Below are 16,855 nucleotides of genomic sequence, written 5' to 3' on the forward strand. Positions count from 1 at the left end.
CCTCTCCCGGTTCATTTCTCCGCATCTGTGTTAGCAGCGGTACAAGAGCAAGGCCGGAAACCCCGGGAGGGGGCAGCCCAGCCAGCCAGCCTTAGGAATAGGCGTGGGATGGATCCCTTTCTCATGCACCTTGGGGAATGCTGGCTATCCGGCCGCGCCTGCTGCCTCCCTCGCCTGTCTGTCCGGCGCGCTGGGGGTTAATGTCTGCTCCTTGGCGAGCTTGTCTGCAAAATCCTCCCTCTGATACCCAAGACCCTTCTCTTTTTTGAAAAGAAAAAGGGGGGGGGGAGGGGAAAAATCAATCTTCGGGGCTCGCGGCCAATAAGAGGAGTCCGGGGCTTCCCGATCAGCCAATCGGGGAGCATCCTCGGCGCTCATCTGACCCACCCCACCTCTTCCCTGAAAACTGCCCACATATGGGATGTATATGTAAAACGTCGAGCTCTCGCTCCTATAGAGACGGGTCGGGTCGCGACGTGGATTTGAATGGGGACCGGGAGCGAGCGGAGCCGGCGCCGGATGGGCTGAGGTGGGGAGGCGAGGAGGCGCGATCCGGGAGCAGCTTGAGCTCTCTGCCGCTTTGGCCCCTCGCGGAACAAGGTCACGGGCTCCCTTCCCGCGGCGTCCGGCGTGGCCGCCCCCGGGGAGCGCGGGAGGATGCGCTCGCTCTGTCCGACGGCGCGCCCGTGGGAAAAGAGCATCCGCGCCGAGCGACCTGCGAGGCCGGGAGAGCGTGGCAGGGAGCGGCGGCCGCCCTGCCTCCTGCCCCTCGCGAAAGAAAGGCTGTTTGATTCTTTGCTGGTTGTTTTGTTTTGTTTCCGCGGAGGGAGCAGCGGGGCCGCCCCGAAGCCGCGCCTCTATCCAACTTTCCCCGCCGAGCCTCTTCGCAGACGCCAGCCAGGAGGGAGGGAGGGAGGGAGAGGGTCTCTAGCCGCCCCCCGCCCTTCATCTCCGCTCCGGAAAGCGCGAAGAAAGGAGGACCCCGCGCGGCTCCCCTTCTCCGCCAAGTGCCACTCGCAGCCGGGAAGGAAACGGCACACAAAGGGAAGGCGAGCCGGAGCGCGTCCCCCCCCCCCTCCAGCCAGCGCCGTCTTTGCCGCCCCGCCCCGGCGAGAGAGATCCGAGGAGGAGCCGTGAGTAAGGCGGCGGCGGCGGCTCCCTCCCCAAGGCCACCCCACCCCACCCCGGGAAGGATCGCGGAGCACCTCGGGCGGCGGCGGGAATGCTCACCCCCCTCCCCGCCCCTCTCCTCCCTTCCAGACGCTCCTGGGAGGGAAGGTCGCCGCCCGGCGGCCCCTTCCCCTCCTGTCTGCGGTCAGGATCAAGTGGGAAAGCTGGAGCGGCGTGACGGCGCGCCGGGCCTTAAATCTGCTGGTCACGGGCAGCCCCAGACGGCGGCGGGGGGAGGGAGGGAGGGAGGGAGGGCGAAGCGACACCGCGTGGCCTCCCCCGCAGGCGACATGGGGGGAGGGGAGGCGAGGCCCGAGTCTGCTCTCGCCACCAGAAGTTCATGTGCTTTTGAAGTCCTAAGCGCATTTCCAATCACTCCCCGCCGCATTTGCCCCCGTTTCCCTTTCGTAAGCGGGTGGGGGAATTTAAGATTTTTTTCCCAGATGAGAAATGGTTTTGGTTGTGAGGTTGTTGTTTTTTTGCCATTTAGGGAAGTGAGACATTGCGATGGGGGAAATTCCCCTTCATCTCAGGCTTAGAGGCATCTCAACAGCGACGAAGTGCAACCCCTAGAGAAGTGTGGACATGGGGGGGGGCAGAGCAGACCTTTGGGCCTGGTGAAGCAAGGGTGTTCCTTTGCTAGAAATGAGGACTTTTGCCCTGAGGCTTCTAGCAGTTTGCCCTGATCTCGGGATTATGCTGGTCAATAGCAGGTCCTGGCAGGGGACCAGTTCTGAGCTGCTGTCAGACTTCAGCCAAAACAGTCATATGAAACTTTTGTGGAGTCTGCTGGGATGGAGGGAGACAAGCAGATCTACCTGGTGCACCTATAACTTTTGCTCCTTTTGTTCCTTTTGTCTTGTGGGAATCTTACATGAGGTGTGTGAGAAGTGTATGGAAGTGTATTTCTGCTCCATTCTTCTGCTCTCTCGGTCAGGAGTCAGCAACTAGAATGCCTCTGGCCCCCAATCTGGCCCTTGCAAGGTGGGGCCTGGCTCCTTGAGTTGACAGCACAGGTGATATAGAGGGTGGCAGCCTCTAGGCAACCCTCCATACACCTGAGCTGCTGACCAGGCTCTGGTTGAAGCATCTTGTCTTCAGGAATGGCAAGACTCCATAAGCATCTCTCTCCAGCTGTGCCTCTCAGAATGCCAGGGAAGCTGCCTTTTTGACGTGATCCTCCAGGAAAACGCTCTCCGCCTGGAGGCTTGTGCCTTGGCACTCAGGGAGATGGTAGCAGAGCAGCCTTGGATTGTGTGGTGCAGTTTTTGAGGGCAGCCAAATTGCCTTGGCATGGCATGGCCTCTTGCCACCCTGGCAGAACTTGAAATGGATGTGAGGCACTGGGCAGGAATGTGCCATTTGCCACTGTGTATGGCCAGAGAAATAGCAGTACTGTAGTTGCAGGAGATATCGCAGTGGTGCAGAAGTACTTTTGTAAGCTATGAGCATTAAAAGTCCCATTATGTATCTGAACTTCATCCCTTAAAGGGAGGCAGAGCAGCATTTAATTTCTAAAGATGGGTGCACGGCTCAGGATTTTGTGGGAACCCTGTCCTTGGCTCATGCAAGTTGCCCTGCTTTTAAGCAATCAGACCAAAGTTGCTCAGTGCAATCTGTACGTGCTCAGAGAGACTCTAATAGTCTGCTTCATAAGGGGTATTAGCCTCAGATGAGAGATGGAGTATTCATTTTGTGATGTTAAAGAGGGAGGGGCACTAAGAGACGAAGACTTAACAGTGCATTTGCAAGGAACCTGCAAAAAAAAAAAGTTCTGTAGGTAATTTATCCAAAGTTTCTTACAAAGCAGCAATACTGTTCTGCAAGATGCCTTGCATATTCTCCTTTTGCAGTTAGGAGGAAGACATTGGGAGCTGGCAAAATGGTTTTAGAAAGTGACCAGCTAACTGTATTTGTTCCCATTTAAGTCAGAAGGGAGAGCTTAGTCTACCTTGCTATAGATGACACTCTTTTCGTCCGTAGCAGTGAATATATTGCTAACTGGTACAAGTTGACCTTGCTGCGATACGGGCAGCAGAGCCACACGCTGCTGAATATTCATCTGCTCTTTGTCACCCAGGACCTTGTACAGAGGCCTCTCTAACACAACGAGGCAAAGAGAACCCCAGCTGGTGTCTGTTCACACTGTACAGATCCATCCTAGAGCCTGCCTAGATCCTATTGTCACAGAGAAGTAAAGAGAAAACTTTGAATAGCAAGTTTTCATACTAGCAGCGTAAAAGATATCGGATTATTGAGGTGCCTGCCACCTTCTGCAACCTGGGAATGGGCTTATCAAAGTCCATGTAATAGTTTGAAGGGGAACTTGCATGGTGATGTTTTCAAGATGGTAGATGAGAAGGCAGTTTTTGGCTCGTTTAAAGGCTGGCAGCGTTGTAGAATGGCATTCCCCCTGTGCCCTGGCCTAACACAGTAAAACTCACTAAGTAAATGAAAACAATTGTTGTGGGACTTGTACATAAAACATTTGTGCTCTGGACAGTAGCACCCAGCAAGGTGTTGTGGGTTGATTAAAAAAAACAAAACTATTAAGCACCCATCATTAAGCTATGATGATGTTAGAATTGGGGGTTAATGATAAGAAGGGGTGTCTATAATTTATACATGATAGAGATTTGAGGTACACCTAAATCAACCTAACTGAATATTTTTGTAGCTTTGGGGGACACTGGTTTGAAAATTAGTATTTGTATTATTATTTATCTTAATTCACGTCCAAGCATGAACGTGGGCTTAGCATTCGTGAATTGCATCTACAGGATTCAATAAATGGTGTCCAATTCTCCATTTTTTCTTATGAAATTTGTTAATTTGGCCCTGGCCGCAAGGTCTCAGGATTTTGTTTGGTTTTTAAACACAGCAGCCTCTGAATAAGAGCAGTCTGTGGCTCCACAGGCTTTCTTAACTCAACTTGTTCTTAACAGTGCAATCCTATAATGTCCACTCAGAAGTAAGTGCAGTTCAGTTTACTGGAGCTTAAGTTGGTGGGCATAGGATTGGAGGCTTAGAAAAAACTCCATAGCCTCCTCAGAGTGGGAAGAAAGATCCGAAAACTTCACATAATGTCCGCTTCTTTCACCTGAGATCTTCATTCCATGCTGCATCTTCCAGCAAATTCCCAAGTTGCAAAAAAAGGGGGGGTGTTGTTACTCATCTTTTTAATGTGTCAGTAGTTGGGCGATCTGATAACTGGCAAAGGTCCCAGATATACACTTGCCGTCCATGAATCTCAGCGATGTGCTGGAGATGTTACAAAGATACGCACCTGCAGCTGTTTCCCAGAAACAAGAACGTTCAGAACATGAGTGAAAGGGGGGCAACACGCTGCTGTGGTAAGTGAGTCCCTTTGAGGTGAATCACTCCAAGCGAGAATCACTCCAAGCGAGAATCAGATCAGCATGAAGCCAGGCATACAAGTTACAGCTTTAAATCTTCCATTGGTTAGTAGGGGCATACATCTCAGCAGTGGCATCCTGTGTTGCTGATAGCACCTTCAGAAAATGGATTTTCCTTGTGAATGCAGTAGGGGAAGAAAATGGTTGGGCCAGGCAAAAGCTACGGTCAGGCAAAGAATCATAGACACCGAGAGACAACACGACTGCTCAAGGTGCCCCTACTATAAAATTGGAGAAATCGAAAGATATATAGCTGCACCGGCAGCATATCTCTTCTTTCTCGTATCCAAAAATACAAGAAGGGCTTTTACACTCGCCAGAAATTCAGCTCTACCCTCGCCGGTCCTGGAAGGATTCTTTTAAAAAGTCCCATATGCCCAGAGACTTTGCGCCTGTTCATTGGGGGAGATAGGAAGCCCAGAGCACTTGTTCTTTAGATGTCCCTTTTATGAAGAGGCACAGAGTGAGACCATTGATCCCCTGCTGGTGAGGCTCTCTGACCTCCCGGAAAAGCAAAAATTTGACCTTTTCCTGTTAGGCAAAGATCAGAAGACGACCTGGATGGTCGCCAGATTCTGTGTACAGATCTGTAGGCGCAGACCATCCCCCAACCCAAACTAGTTCGTTAAGAAAATCCCCAAACTCGGTTCCATGGGTGACTGGGTCATCTCTCTGCGGTAGCTTATCTTAAAGTTTCAAGTGTCTATACGCTTATCACATTTATAAATTTTAAATTTATTGTTGTACATTGTTTTAAATATTTGTTTTCCTTCTGGGATTGTACCCCCAGGTGTGTTTTATAAGCTGGTCTCCGGCCGTAATAAATTATCTATCTATCTAGAGGAAGAAAATGTTACTCAGTGTTAGCTGAGATTCCTACATTGCAGCGGGTTGGACTAGATGACCCTTGGGTCCCTTCCGACGCTAAGATTCTATGATTCTTCTCTGTGTCCACTCTGGTCTTGCAGACAGTGTTGATTATCTCAGGCAGTCTCAAGTAATTTTTCTTCACATCTTACATGCACCTTAAGAAGCATCTAACAGTCTTGTCTGGAATTGTGTAGACTCCAGGATTTGAGATCAGTCCCGGAAAAGCTGTGAGCTCCCACTGGAGCAGAATCCTGTCTCTCTAATGCCACTAGCATTGCTGCTCTGGCCTGTGCTGAGTCACAGTTTCTTTCCAGCTTCTCAGTTTTGACCTGCTCTAAAGAAACTTGCTGATCTCCTTGGGAGAGGCACAAGTGTTTTGGCTCTCAAAGGGTTCAGTTATTTTTGGAGAGAGACCAGCCCTCATTCAGAGGATTCCTGCTCTGTCCAAGTGAATGGGAGGCAGAGCCAAGCCCATCCAAATGCCAGTGAGCTCATGTTTGCAGGGAGAGGCGGGGATTCCCAACGGGAAGGTGAAAGCTGATTGCAGACAGAGGAAGGGTCTGCTTCAACAATCTTGGAGGAACAAAAGCTGCATTTCTTTGATGCCTGTGAAGTTGTTTTTGCAACACCTTTCACCCAAATTATTATCTTTCTAAAAAGTTACCAGCACCTGCTTTGTGACTCATCCTTTCTCCCAACCACTTCTTTTGCCGACTATGGTCCTGTCTACATTACTGATGTAAACCAGCTTCATGCCTTTTTGGCCATTAGGACTCGCCCCCAAGACACCTTGGGAATGGGAGACTTTGAAAGGACTAAAGATCAAGACAGAGAAAATGCATGGGACTCACAATTGCATCACCCAACTTTTAAAAATTGGATTTTGATTGGTTGGTTGAGGACAAACCACATGAGAAGGTGCATTGCTTCCATGCACTGCTTGTGAGCTTTCCTCCTTCTTCTTTGGCGATCACTTGTAGCCGAGTGAGATTGTCTTCCATGAACACGGTTTTAAAAGTGAGTCCGTAAGTGACTGTGGAGGCCAGTTCTGGATCCACACGTCCTTCCAGAGTGGGGACATATGTTTCTGGGCAGGAGTTGATCACAGTGAGGGTTTCCTAAGCATGCCTTCCTCTTAGCACATTTCTCCCTTTCGTCCTGAGTTCAAGCATCTTCCAAGCCCATGACACCTTTGGTAAAAGCTGTCCTCCAACTGGGGCGCTCGCAGGCCAGTGTTTCCCAGTTGTCAGTGTTTATACTACTTTTTTTTAGATTTGCCTCGAGAGAGTCTTTAAACCTCTTTTGTTGACCACCAGCTTTCCATTTTTAAGTTCGGAATAGAGGAGTTGCTTTGGCAGACGATAATCAGGCATCAGCACAACATGACCAGTCCAACGAAGCTGATGTTGAAGAATCATTGCTTTGACACTGGTGATCTTTGCTTCTTCCACTGCTTGTGAGCTTTCCAAGGGGCATTTGGCTGACTAATGTAGGAAAAAAACATCTAGGCCAGGACAGGGGGAGACCTTGGCCCTCCAGGTATTGCTGAACTACAACTTCCATCAGTCCCAGAAAGCATGGTTAATGGCCAGGGTGGATGGGATCTCCAGCAGCATCTGAAGGACCAAAGGTTCCCCACAACTGGTCTTGATGGACCCTCTGATAAGATCCAGCAAAACCATCCTTATTCCCACCTCACCCTCCAGTTTAGTCCTCCAGTTGATTCTCTGCTGTTTTGCTTTCTGTAATAACTGGTAATGATGCAGCGACAGTTGTCATGAAGGAGACAGAGGCTGTGTGGTGGGCTGGGCTAGATGGAAGCAATGGAGGTGACCTCTGCCTTTGAACATTGGAGTACATTCCATCCTCCATCCAGGCAAACCAGAGGCATTATTGTAGTCTGGTACCACTGAGCCTCTTGGGCTTGCCGATCGGAAGGTCAGCGGTTCAAATCCCCATAACGGGGTGAGCTCCCATTGCTCGGTCCCAGCTCCTGCCAGCCTAGCATTTCGAAAGCATGTCAAAGTGCAAGTAGATAAATAGGTACCACTCTGGCGGGAAGGTAAACAGCATTTCCGTTCGCTGCTTTGGTTTCGCCAGAAGCAGCTAAGTCATGCTGGCCACATGACCCAAAACAACTGCGGACAAACGCCGGCTCCCTCGGCCAGTAAAGCGAGATGAGCGTCGCAACCCCAGAGTCATTCATGACTGGACTTAACTGTCAGGGGTCCTTTCCCTTTCCCTTTACCTTACCACATTCCAGCCAGGAAGTATCACCTGTGCGTCCTCCTGTGCTGTGCTGCCCTTGGAAAAGGTGGTGGAGAGATTCTGCAGAGCTTCTCTTCTTCTGACGCTTCTGTTCTACATGCTGCTCGTAATGAGTGGGATTGTGTTGAATTGCACAAAGCCACATTCCCAGCCCCCCTCCCACAATGTCCCTGTCCTTAGGGATGCTGCAGGGATCTGCCCTTACCTCCCCTATGTGAAATGGATGGTGGTTGGGGTAGAGGTGATGATTTAGCCACTATTCCATCATAGCGATTAGAGCAGCTTCTAAAATAATTACAACTCCAACATAGCATAAAATCACGCTGGGCAGGTTAAAACAAAAATCGGGGCAGGGGGTGGGTTAATCCCTACTTCCCTCTGTGTAGCCATTCCAAAACTCGATCAGAACCTACAGTTACTGTTTTGCGAAAAAGACCACGAGTGGGGAATTGTTGGCACATGCTTCCAAGTAATGTGTAGTTTGGCTACCCCGAAACTTTGCGTACTCTCAGCTGGGGCTGGGCCTTTCGGAGCCGTGTCTGAAGGAGCGGAGAGATGTCCTCTGGCTGCTGTAAGTGCCTCTTTGCAGCTCCATCTTCCACCAAGCCCCTGACTTCCAGGCAGTGGTCAGATTTATTTTTAGAATGGCAGGGGCGGGGAGGGGTTTGCACTGTTGTGAATGTGACTTAGTATGGGGAGCTGATGTGGATCTCGGGCGCTGCAGAGCTATCATTACTGCTCTGCAGAGTTTTATTTATAGCTCTAGGAGGTTTCACCCACCAAAATTTGCTATGAAAAGGGAAAATGGGCCCCTGGTTAGAGGCCAGCGGAGTTACTGTGGATGGACCTCTCCTCCGTGTTAGAGAGGCAGGTAATTTAGGACAGGAGCCAGCAAACTTACTGCGCCTCTGGCCAGTGTCTCCAGCACCAATTGCGCGGAGGGCGGGGGAGCGCGTGCCCATACGCGTGCGCACACACTATTTCCCGCGCATTTCCAGGTCAGAGGAACACCGGGAATAGCTTGTGCGCATGTGCACTGGCCTCCTCTGACCCAGATGTGCACCAGAAATAACACCTGTGCATGCGCAAATGACTCTTGCGCATGCGCACAAGCTATTTCCGGTGCTCCTCCGACCCAGAAGTGGGCAGCCGCACAGCGCAGCACTGGTAAGAGCGGGCAGCAGGGGTTGCCGTGGGCTGGATAAACGAGTCCCCCGGGCCTTATCTGGCCCGCGGGCCTCAGTTTGGGGACCCCGATTTAGGACGTTGCCCGCCTCCACTGTCTCCATGCACGCACATGCAAACACACTAATACAAGCTGACAGACACAGCCAGCCTGTCCCTGTGGGAGAATACAGATCTTTGTATACATAGGAGGCAGTGGACTCCCTTTCCTTGGAGGTTTTAAAGCAGGGCTTGGATGGCCACCTGTCATGTACGATCTAGTTGAGATTCCTGAATTGCGGGGGGTTGAACTAGATAACCCTGCGGGTCCTTTCCAGCTCTACAATTCTATGAGGCTCCGTGTGTGTGTGTGTGACACGTAATGTGCATTAGCAGAGTTGTCATTTATTCTGGTTTAATCACCCAGGCTGTACTTTGAAGACTATTTTTTTATCCCAAAGACATTCATGTTTTATGCTTTATTAATAAATATGTAATCTGTATTTACATAGTACCTACGGCTAAGCACAGTACCTAAAGTGTTGAAGGACAGGCCCCTACCTACAGATTCATAATCTGAAAGCAAACTTTTAGCAGAAAATGGGTCAATGGAATGGGAAATCCTTCTGTAGAAGAATATCTGCATCCGTGTAAAGAGATTGTGAATCGCCTTAGCACAATGGCTGTCACTGCAGCAGGGTGGGTGGTCAGGGAAGGAAGGCAGACAGAGGTATTCTGCAGGTGCAAGAGCACAGGTGGGCAGAACATGGTCCAGCAGCCATATGCAAGCCCCAACTACATGTTATGTTCCCCCTCCTGTTGCTTCCTGAAGCTACTTCATCTTTCCATCCCATCAGAATCCCTTCCGTCCTGTTTGTTTCCTCCTGGTGCTCCTGGCTTTTAAAATTGTTTCCATGTAGTTTCAGAACAGTTTGAAGGGGGGCACGTTTTATTTTATTTCCGTTTTTCCTAGTTGTATGGCCCACCATCTAAGAACAAATTGGTAGGCTTCGAAGAAGACTAAAGTCACTTTTATGCATTTTCAAGAACAGTAGCTGTATTGGTGCATTGCCCAAAAACAGCAACTTCCACATACGGTGGACGCTCGGGTTGCAAACGTGATCCGTGCGGGATGCACATTCGCAACCCGCAGCGTCCACAACCCATAGCGGCGCGTCTGCGCACACACAGGTTGCTATTTGGTGCGTCTGTGCATGCGCAAAGCGCAATTTAGTGCTTCTGAGCATGCTCGACTGCCAAAACCCAGAAGTAACCCATCCCGGTACTTCTGGGTTTCAGCGATTTGCAACCTGAAAAAACGCAACCTGAAGCGTCCTTAACCCAAGGTATGACTGTACTTTTTTGAAAGAAACCCCATCCATCCCAGGATTGGGAATTCTAATTGGAGGTGACCAGACTGAAAATTGAAGAAGGGCCCTCTTTATTCTGGATTAGTTAATCCAGAACATTTTTGCCTTTGGCTCTGTCTGGCCAGTAGCAGCATGTGGACCTTGGCAGATCATCCCTGAGGGAATGTGGCCCTCAACAGCAACGAAAGAGGAAGAAACTGGCCCCTGGTAGTATCCCTATCATTGATCTATTTTCTGCCATAGATGTGGAGTTCTATGGAAGAATGCTGCTGCTTTGCTTGTAGAATTCATTCTCTACTGGTGCAGCTGTAAATAAACACTCTGGGTTCTCTCTCTCTCGCCTCCCAAGGAAAGACTTCCCTGAACTACTCCATGCTCAGGCTGTGCGCATGTGATGTGGAGGGAAGACATTTTATAACGATAACCGTTGTGGCATGCTCCATTTCCAGTACTTGGTGTTCCAGAGAGCTGCTCTTGGGGGCTATCGGCTTAAATAATTGAACCGTCTTAAAAGCACCTTTATATAGATCTCTGCCTATGGAGCAGGAGGCCTTGTGCTAGTTCTAATTTCAAAGTTCTCTTAATGCATCTATTTTTCAGGGCAGGAAAGGCTTACAGATCCTGCCTAGCACTCGAAAATGTGTGGGATACGTTGGGTCAACTTGTGTGTTGTTGCCGCATGCAATATTCATTCCATACTGGGAACACGCAAACCGTGAGGGGAACAGCCTATCCCGATCATAGCTGTCAACTTACAGATATGAAAATAAGGGACCAGTAGCCTCGAAAATAAGGGATCAGCAGCCAAAATAAGGGATCAACAATTACTTTGACAAAATACATATTTTGTTGCATGCAAATGGCTTTAGATACCTATTAGGTCCATAAATTACCATATAGCATATATTCAATACAAAAAACAGCAACAATTTGTTGTTGACAAAGGACAGCTGGACATAGAAAGGGCCCCATTACCTTCAGTAGCTTATTTAAGGGACATCATCAATAAGGGACAGCAGCAGGACATGGCGCTGGGATAAGGGACTGTCCCGCCAAATAAGGGACGCTTGACAGCTATGATCCTAATTTACCCATTACATTTAGATTCTGTCTTTCCTCTCAGGAGTTCAAGGCAATGTCCTCTCTCTTCCCCCTTTTATCCTAAAAAGAACTTTGCAAGGTAGGCCAGGCCAGCCTCACCCTCTCAGCTTGATGGCCAAATGGATATTTGATGGGGCTCTAACAAGTCTTAGTTAGGCAAAACTCTAGCCATGGCTGCTCTTATTTCCTCTTCGAGTTTTGTGTTCTTTTGGATGATTCAGGTTCGAATTTCAGCTCAGCTCTTGGCTCCCTGAGTGGTGGCAGGTAGGAGTTATTCTGTCTCAGCCTCAGGTCTGCATCTGTGGTCTTTAAAAAAAAATAAAAGGGAATGCACTTCACAGAGTTTCTTAATTAAAATGTTTTAAAAGGTAATTATTTTTAAGAGGCATCAGTGCGGAGAGCTGGGAAGAGGAAAGTCAGCTGCACCCTTTTCAACCAAATCTATCGGTTTCTGTGATTTCCCTGCTCAGCGTTGTGAATTTGAAACTGCACAAGTATGATTTTAAAAGGAATGACCTGCATGCATTGGCTGTTTTTATAGAGTGCCATGTTCAGTATTTATTGTGTTCCTTCCCTGCTCTACTAGGTGTTAAGTGGGAACTTCTTTCATTTGTGAGAGCCCCTGTTTTGTGTTTTTTAATCCAATGTGCCGTAAACAGTAATGAGGATGTGAAATATGCCTGGGTTCTCAATAATGTAGAACCAAACTCAACAGTGAACAAAATTGCTGAGGCAACACTAATGCCATGTTGGCGGGGGGAGCAACTAGGTGGCACAGAGGGGGATAGTTGGCATTGCCAGTAGCACTGGGGGGCATGCAGAGAGCACCATATGCCCTCCCATGCTGGAGAATAGGCACTCACATCCGAGTGTTGTTGTTGCTGCTGTTTTAAGCAAGGTGATTATTGCAGTGCCACGAGGTACTGGCACTACTACTACGTATTATTATTATTATTACTATTACTATTGCTATTATTTATATACCCTACATTTCCCCCTGACACTCAAGGCAGATAAAAATAGAAACAGCTAAAAAAAGGGGGGAATCATTAAAAAGCAATTAAACATTAATAAATTTAATGCATGGGTATCACCTGGTTCCTGCTTTCTTCTGTCTTAAAAAAAAGTGTATGTACATATATGTTGTTGTTGTTTGTGTGTGTGTGTGTGTGTGTGTTCCCAAACTTGGAGAGGGGTGCCCTTAACCAAATGGTGGGGGAACACTCTGGAGCAGGGGTCAGCAACCTTTTTCAGTTGTGGGCCGGTCTACTGTCCCCCAGACCTTGTGAGGGGCCGGACTATATTTTGGAAAAAAAAATGAATGAATTCCTATGCCCAGCAAATAACCCAGAGGTGTAAAAACATGCTGATTCCCAGACCGTCCATGGGCCAGATTTAGGAGGCAATTGGGCTGGATCTGGCTCCCGGGCCTTAGGTTGCCCTCGCCTGCTCTGGAGAAAGGAAACTGGTTGTTGTCGTCTGAAAGTTGAGGGGAGGGAAGCGAATACTTGATGTGAGGGAAGAGAGCATGTTCTCATCACTTCTGTGTGATGTCATAGGGAGGGAGGGCCCTACAATTAAGCAGAGTGAGGTCACCTCCCGCCTTAAGCACCAGATGTTGGAGGTCAGCTTCCTGGCAGCTCCTCCTGAGCCTCCCACCCCACCCCACCCCCGGCAGCCATTTCACTCCCTTAGAAGATGGGGGCTGCGTATGCAAAATGATGGTCAGTGCTGGGCCCTCTGACTAGCCCTGCTCTGCTGGTTGGAGTTGATGGAAGTTGGGAGTCCAGCACACCCCCAAGTTAGGGAAGGCCATTTTTTTAAAAATACAAAAACGAATGCCTTTCAGGTGCTACTAGAAGTTGCTTTTGCTGCCACATTTTTTTTTCCTGGATGAAGGCATACAAATTCAATAAATAATAATGAATAATAATATTTTTTATTTCACAAAATTTATATGCCACCTGATTGTAGGAAGAAAACCTCGAAGCAGTTTACAAAAAAAAAAAGATAAAAACAATAACATTGTCACTAAAAACATTACAGCCACGATTTTAAACATGCAGAAAGTTAAAACCGGAGTAGAACAGAGTGAAACAAAGTAAAACTCCTGCAGGCTTTCTAAACATCTGGGTAGACTTGTCTTTTTTATTTATTTATTTATTTATTTATTTATTTATTTATTTATTTATTTAAATAATATTTATTACTTTTAAAGCTTACAAGAAAAAAAGACAAGAAAAAAGACAAGAAAAAACAAAAGAGAGGAAAAAAACAATATAATACAATATATAAACAATACAAAATGCAACCTTAACACATTAAACTAAACAAAACAAGACAAGAACAGTTTAAAAACATACATCATACCATTTCAATACTCTATCTTTCATTCCCTTGTTTCATCGACCTCCTCTCACCTCCCTTTTTGTATTCCACTTCTGTTAATTGTTTCAGCAATTCCTTTCCATCTTTCTCTATTTTTTGTCATATAAATATCTTAACATATTTTTAACCTTATTTTCCATTAATGCTAAAGTACTTATTTATGCTTAACTCCTTATAACATTTCTACTAAAGCCATAAAATTTCATTCCAGCATTTTTCTAACACTCATTAATTTTACAGTATTTCTATATATAAACTTTAAACTTTTCCAATCTTCTTCCACCATCTCTTCTCCCTGGTCTCGGATTCTGCCAGTCATTTCCGTCAATTCCATATAGTTCATCAACCTGGAGATCTGTCCGAGGCTCTTAACTCTTTTCCAAGTCCCTTCTGTAGGTCTTCTTTATATTCTTTGATGCTGAAGAGCAGATCTCGGGGAGTCTCCGACCTAACAATGCTTTTATTCCTTCTCGACAGGTCAGCCAACTCTCCATAGTTAAAACTAAGGTCCATATAATATTTCAGGACATGTTTCAAAATTCCTCCAAATCCAAAGGCCCCCACAACTCCAATCACCTCCTGACCCAAATCGAGGTCCCAAAGGTCAGTAAATCCCTGCATGAAAGGATCTATCCAACTTTCCTTCTCCAGTCCGAGCTGGCCTCCGATCCTCAAAATGGGTAGACTTGTCAAGTTAAGAATGCCTTCAAGCAGGTGCCAACATGGCTTCTCCTAGAGGAGTTCTGATCAGTGCAGCACTTGTCCATTCCTTGCTTGGTGGTGTCCTCCCTTCACTTAACTGAACCCCATCAAATGTCTTTGCATTGCCCTAGCTCAGGCATGGGCAAACTTGGCCCTCCATATGTTTTGAGACTACAAGTTCCATCATCCCTGACCACTGGTCCTGTTAGCTAGGGATGATGGGAGTTGTAGTCCCAAAACATCTGGAGGGCTGAGTTTGCCTATGCCTTCCCTAGCTTGTTTTGATTTCGGTAACCATTTGGCGAACCAAATGAGTTCAATGCAAATTAAGTTTTGTAAATTTTTTGCCGTGAAACAGAAAAGCAAAAGCAAATTGAGGACACGGCCGTACCATGCATGCAGTTGCAGTTCAGCTTGAAACAGGAAGTGTGTGTGCAGCAGATCATTCCATGCCATGTTGCAAGGGGTTCCCTCTGTGGGGAGAAATGTGCCGCAAACACTACTATCACACACCCCCAGCTTGCTCATATGAACTGGCACAGCTTCAGATAGTTGCTGCATAGCTTGGAGCCATTGAATGTTTTTTTTTCCTGAACAGCCTCATTTAACCTCTGAACATAGGACTTCCTGTGTGTAGACATGGTCCTGAATGCTATCTATTCAAGTTCAAAGGACTGTAGATTTCCAGTACTTAACTCTTCTTGCTCAATCTTCTTCTACCTATAAGTGCACTTGTTCAGTGACTGGAATCTTTCAGGCTTGGCTCAGTCTTATTTCCATCAGATTTACCCCGCATGCATGAATGCATTAAAGATGATTGGCATAAGCAGGTCACTGAAATACTGCAAATGGGTCGTTGGAAAACAGGTGCATGTTTTTTTAAACAGATTTCCCTCCGGAAAGGATAAATCTGGATTACGTGGGAGAAGATATGGGTTGGCATTTTGTTGACAAGGGCATCGTGAAAAGCACTGATCTTTCCATAAACATCTGTGTGGAAGCACCTGATTTTTCCATCTTTGAGGGTCTTAGAAACCAATAGAAAAGATTGAACTTTTTGGGGTTAAATTGCACTATACGAAGGTGAACCTGCAGAGAGGTGGGCACATCAAACAGCCGGTTTTTGGTGCTGTTACAGGCAGCAGAGTAGGAGACAGGTCTGAGATGTGGAGCACCATCTACCAGGAAATCCTCGTGCAGGTCCAGGGCATGAGGCAGAGAGAGGGGGGGGCCAGGAAACAGACCCGGGTGGGGTGGGGTGTGGAACACCAACAAGTTGTTGGAAGGATAGAGCTGCGTGTGCCACAGGGCCTGTCCTGCATCTTCCTGAACTAGATTGCTGCCCATTGGTGGCTGGTGGGGCCCATTAGAATTGGTAGGATGAAGGCAGGCAGCAAAGTCCCTTTGGCGATCTTGCACTCATCCTACTGAAAGGATCAGGGGCTCTCATTTTTCCCCAGCTGGACTTCAGCAGGAGACTTTTCTGGTGGGTTATACCCTTCATTAATTGTTGTTGTCGTTTAGTCATGTCCGACTCTTTGTGACACCATGGACCAGAGCACGCCAGGCACTCCTGTCTTCCACTGCCTCCCGCAGTTTGGTCAAACTCATGCTGGTAGCTTCCAGAACACTGTCCAACCATCTCGTCCTCAGTCGTCCCCTTCTCCTTTTGCCCTCAGTCTTTCCCAATTAATTAGAAGGTGCCAATTTCCTTTCCCACCCTGGGCATTAAGATGTCTTGGGCTGGCCCTAAGTGGTCCTACATCTTTGTGTCCACATTTCCACAGGAAAACTGTCTTCCGGAGACCCACTACAGTGAAGCAGCAGTGCCTCTTCGAGCCAAGGATGGCAGGAATCATTCCGCATGTGATTGCCCAGTTGCTGGCAGTCCAAGTTCCCTTTGTCTCAGAACTTTCCTGGCAGGGGAATTCCTCTCCCCCCGCCTTGCTGCTGCCACCGCAGCCAAACTAACTGTTAAAACTACAAACACATATATTGGGGGCAAAACTAGGTTTTATTTCACCCGGGCCAAAGCCCCAGTTTCACACCTTTCCCCATGCGCATTTGCATGCATGCATGCGTGTGTGTGCGCGTGCACACACACACAGATTTTGAGCCTTAATGGTGCCCCTCTGGAGGCTTCACCCAGGGCAAAAAAAACTAGGCTAGGCCCCTACAGCTATGGCTCTGTATATATTTAATATAAAGATGTGGAGGAGGGAAGGAAGGAAGGAAGGAAGGAGGCTTTTGCCCAAAGGGAGTGCTTAGCCTACTGTTCCCCACAAGAGTGTTTTGAGTTGAGATGTGGGAGTAAACTGAGTGGTTTTTTCGAGGCAGGTAAGTGGTGGCCAGGAGCCAGGACTCCTGGGTTCTCTTTGGCCCTCTCTTGCAAGAGGTGGGGTGCTG

At 47.8% G+C, this 16,855-nt stretch overlaps 1 long non-coding RNA gene across 1 annotated transcript in view; it reads left to right on the forward strand.

Annotated features, from left to right (window-relative positions):
- Positions 1-431: 431 nt before the first annotated feature.
- The window catches only part of LOC309360405, a 32,750-nt gene continuing 16,326 nt past the window's right edge, over positions 432-16,855 (forward strand). The window contains exon 1 of the long non-coding RNA XR_014164109.1: positions 432-529. This is a non-coding gene — a long non-coding RNA (uncharacterized lncRNA). The remainder of the gene's footprint in view (positions 530-16,855) is intronic.

The sequence above is a fragment of the Podarcis melisellensis genome, assembly GCF_964234715.1.
Source record: "Podarcis melisellensis genome assembly, chromosome: 17".
Taxonomy (NCBI): domain Eukaryota; kingdom Metazoa; phylum Chordata; class Lepidosauria; order Squamata; family Lacertidae; genus Podarcis; species Podarcis melisellensis.